The 4,582-nt window shown below is 46.8% G+C and overlaps 1 pseudogene; it reads left to right on the forward strand.

Annotated features, from left to right (window-relative positions):
- Window positions 1–859: 859 nt before the first annotated feature.
- On the forward strand, window positions 860–1,688 carry LOC112296298 (melanoma-associated antigen 10-like; annotated as a pseudogene).
- Window positions 1,689–4,582: the final 2,894 nt, after the last annotated feature.

Raw genomic sequence — 4,582 nt, forward strand, 5'->3', positions numbered from 1 at the left:
GGGGCTCCAGAAACTCGGAGGTAAAGGCCTTGGTCTGAAGCACATGACTGCAGGTCACAGGGCAGAGGAAGCCCAGGCAGTGCCAGAAATCAAAGTAAGGTGTATGACCTGAATGTGTCCCCAGGGTCTCCCCCATCTCAAAACAAAGGTGGCATCACAGTACCCAACCCCTCCCACCCCGTGGTCAGCCTCAGAACCCTGGAAATGCTGGAAGCGTCCTGAGGAGCCATCTCACCTCCTCATTCAGGACCTTAGAGAACAGACTACCCAGGAGGTAAGACCTCTGTGAGGCCCAAAACACCCCTAAAGAGAAGACCTGTACATTGCCTTTGTTAGATCTGCAAAGGTTGTGTTTCTCAGCTGAGGCATCTCACACTTCCTCTCTTCCCCAGGCCCATGGATCTCATTGCCCACTTCCTGCTCTTATTCTTGCCAGGAGTCATCATGCTTCCTACTCCAAAATGTTGGTGCTACATGTTTGAGGAAGACTCTCAGTCCCAAAGTGAGGCACAGGGCCTCTTTGGTGTACATATTCCTGAAACTAAGGAAGAGGAAACCACCTACTTCATGCCCTCTTGCTCTTCCTCTCCATCTTCTTCCTCCTCCGCTCCTTACTCCACTCCCTCTTCCTCATCCTCTTCCCCCTCTTCCTCTACCTCCTCTTCCTCTTCTACCTCCTCTTCATCCTCTTCTTCCTTTACCTCCTCTTCATCCTGCTCCTCTTGCTGCTGCTTCCTGTTCTTCCTCTCTTCCTTTCTGCCATTGTCAGATAACAGAAATGATGAAGTTACTTGCTGCTGTTGCTAGGGTACTGTGTCCCCTCCAGCTTCCTCAGAGAGCCTACTTCTCTCCCACTGTCATGGAAGTCACTCCATCAATCAATTCATATCAGGACTCGAATTGTCAGGAAGAGGAGGAACCCAGCACTTTGCAGGCTCTGCTAGACATTGGGCCCATGCTAGAGATGCCATAGAGAATAAAGTGGTTGCTCTGGTGGAGTTCCTGCTCCTCAAGTATAAAACAAAGGAACCAATCAGAAAAGCAGAAATATTAAGTAGTGTCATCAGAGAGTACAAGGACTACTTCCCTGTGATCTTTAACCAAGCACCTGAGTGCATGCAGCTGGTCTTTGGCATTGATGTGAAGGAAATGGATCCTACCAGCCACTCCTATGTCCTGGTCAACACCTTGGGCCTCACCTACAATGGGATGTTGAATGATGAGCAGAGCATGTCCAAGACTGGCCTCTTGATAAATATTTTGGATGTGATATTCATTGATGGCAACTGTGCCCCTGAGGAGGATATCTGGGAAGTGCTAGTGTTATGGGAGTATATGATGGGAAGGAGCACTTCATCTATGGAGAGCCTAGGAAGCTCATCACAAAAGATTGTGTGCAGGAACAGTACCTAGTGTACCGGCAGGTGCTCAACAGTGATCCTGCATGCTATGAATTCCTGTGAGGTCCCAGAGCATATGCTGAAACCAGCAATATGAAAGTCCTGGAGATATTGGCCAAGGTCAATGATACCATACCCATGGCCTTTCCTATATTGTATGAGGGGGCTTTGAGAGATGAGGAAGAGAGATCCCAAGCCACACTTTTTGTCAGTGACAATGGGGCAGCCAGGACCAGGGTCTGGGCCTATTCTAGGGCCACATTTGGCAGTTTCTGTTGCCCTAAGTGAAGTATGAGGCAGATTTTTCACTGTTTTTGAAATAAGCAGTCATTGTTTTAAGTGGTCGAGAGGCAGAATGTGGATTGGTGCATTTAGTATATAACATCTTTGTGTTCTTCTATAGGGGTGGTTTGGAGATTTTTATTTCTTTTTGGCATTTTTCAAAAGTTCTTATTAATGCAAAATTTGATTAATTTTTCATTAATTAATTTTTTAATTAAGTTCTAAATTTACAAATTACATTGGTCACAAATATACTGCTGTTTATACAGTTTAAGAAGTGAGTGCTGGGATTTCGGAAGATGGCGGCAACATAGGTGGGAGCAGTATCCACTTCCCCTCAGCGCCAGGGAAATACCTAGCTGATCTGAGGAGCAGAGCGAACAGCCAACAGTATTCCAGCATATACGAAGACCAGAGACCAAAGATAGAGGACATTGAAAGATCTGACGGTAAGAAGAGTGCTCAAGGACAATAAGGTCCCCGGGACCCGGGAACGCGCGGTACAAGGGCGGCAGAAGCGCCAGCCCTGGCGCAGGGGCTCCTGCAGGAGTCTTGGGAGAGGGCCAGGCTGCACTGTGAGCAGCCAGGTGCTTGATTGGACCAGGGGAGCTTGAAAAGGAGGAATTTCTCAAAAAGAAAAAGAAAATAGAGACACTCAGGGGCTAGTTAGAGAACTCTCAGTGGTAGCCGAGGCCCCTGGCGCCCCTCCCCCCTCCGCCCAGGACTGCGAGCGGGGGATGGGCAGCAACGGAGTGACTGAGCTCACCTGAGGTCCCGTCGCACGCGTGCGCGTGCAGCAGATTAGCGAACGGGGCCCATACAAGAAACCCCGGAGGGGCGCCCACACCTGAAACCTCCGAGATCATTTGGAGCTGAGGCTAGCTGCTCCACCCACAGGCCCAAAACCTCGGAACCGAGTGCCGTGTGATTCAGTCCCAGGGTGGCCCCGCCCGCCCGAGAGACTCAAGCCCAGGGCGGCTGGAACAGCCCCCAAGCATAGAGCCTCAGGCTCCGCCGGTTGTGCGCTCACCAAGCACAGGGCCGGCTGGGTGCGCATTTTCCAAACACAAAGCTCCCCCGGCTTGGGAGGCTCGATTGGTCAGCCGGCTGCTCGCTCAGCGCACAAAATAGCGTCACAACCCAAAGCGGCTGGATTCCCCTGTTGCACGCGCACACGCCCCAAACCAAAGCGCCTGGAGCCCCGCTTGCGTGTCCCAAGAACAAAGCTGCTGGATTGGCTGATCAACAGCCTGATTGACTGCCAGGGACCACACCTACAAAACAGCAAAGAGTGTGACCCAGGAAGGGAGAAAAGTGAAACCAATCCTTCCAACCATCCCCTCCCATTGCACAGACAGGACACCAGCAGAAATAACCTGACCGGTTTAAAGCCAACGGAAGATTTTTTTTTTTATCCTTTTTTTTTCTTTTTTTTTTTCCTTTCCCCCTGAATTCCTTCTTCCTCTTTCTTTTTTCTTTTTTTTCATTCCTTCTTCCTCCCATCCATTACCATTTTTATGTCTTCTTCCTGCCTTCTTTTATCTATTTCTATGTTTTAATTTTTGTTAAAATTCCTTCTTATCTTGCCTCCGATCTTTCTTTATTCCTTCTTCCCTCCTTCCTTCCTTTCCTCCTTTCCTATTTCCTTATTTCCTCCTTCCCATCTTTGTTTTGGTTTTTTTTTTGTGGTTTTTTTTTTCCTTTTCTTTTCTTTCCCCCCCCTTTTCTCTTTTTCCCACAGGTGAGACAACAAAACCTGGAGTGCTGAAAAGACTAGAGTTAGACCGTGTTAAACACATAAACGTCAGCTCAAGACCAGTGAGCACAGGAGAGTAAGGAGACAGAACCAACGAATCCCATTGGCATTCTACCATAGAAGTTCATATCATAAATCCAGGGAGTCAGAACAAAGCAATTTAAGACGCAGAGGCCAACAAGAAGAGCCTCACAAACAATGGGAAGACAAAGAAACAATAACCAAATGAAAGGAAAGGAGGAAGTCTCAGAAAGAATACTAACCGAAAAAGAGGCAAGTCAACTATCAGATACTGAGTTCAAAGCAATGGTCATCAGGAAGCTCACTGAGCTCTCTGAGCTCAAAGAGAACTACCAGAAACTACAAGGAAACTACAATGAACTCACTGCAAACAATATAAACATGAAAAAGGAAATAGAAAATATCAACAAGAGCCAAGAGGAAATGAAGAATAAAATTTCTGAATTGAAGAACACAGTAGAAGGAATGAAAAGCAGACTTGACGAAGCAGAGGATCAGATAAGCGAGCTGGAGGATAAAGTAGAAAAAAACACCCAGAAGGAGCAAGAAAAGGAAAAGAGGCTCAGAAAGAATGAAGAGGCAATAAGGGAAATGCAGGACAACATGAAACGTAACAATATCTGTATAATAGGAATACCAGAAGGAGAAGAAGAAGAGCAAGGGATAGAAAACCTGTTTGAAAAAGTAATGATGGAAAATTTCCCTAATCTGAGAAGAGAAAAAGTCACCCAAATCCAGGAATCACAGAGAGTCCCAAGCAAAAGGAACCCAAAGAGACACACTGCAAGACACATCATAATTAAAATGGCAAATTTCCAAGACAAAGAGAGGATCTTAAAGGCAGCAAGGGAGAAAAAGGAAGTAACATACAAGGGAGCCCCAATAAGGTTAGCAAGTGACTTCTCAATGGAAACGCTCCAAGCCAGAAGAGAATGGCAAAAAATATTCCAAGTACTGAGAACCAGAGGCCTGCAACCAAGACTACCTTACCCAGCAAAGCTCTCAATCAAGATAGAAGACCAAATAAAGAGTTTCCCAGACAAAAGAAGGCTAAAAGAATACAGCTCCACCAAACCAGTTCTGCAAGAGATGCTAAAGGGACTGCTTTAAGGAAAGGAAGGAA

Source organism: Desmodus rotundus, chromosome X (assembly GCF_022682495.2).
Source record: "Desmodus rotundus isolate HL8 chromosome X, HLdesRot8A.1, whole genome shotgun sequence".
In the NCBI taxonomy this organism is placed as follows: Eukaryota; Metazoa; Chordata; class Mammalia; order Chiroptera; family Phyllostomidae; genus Desmodus; species Desmodus rotundus.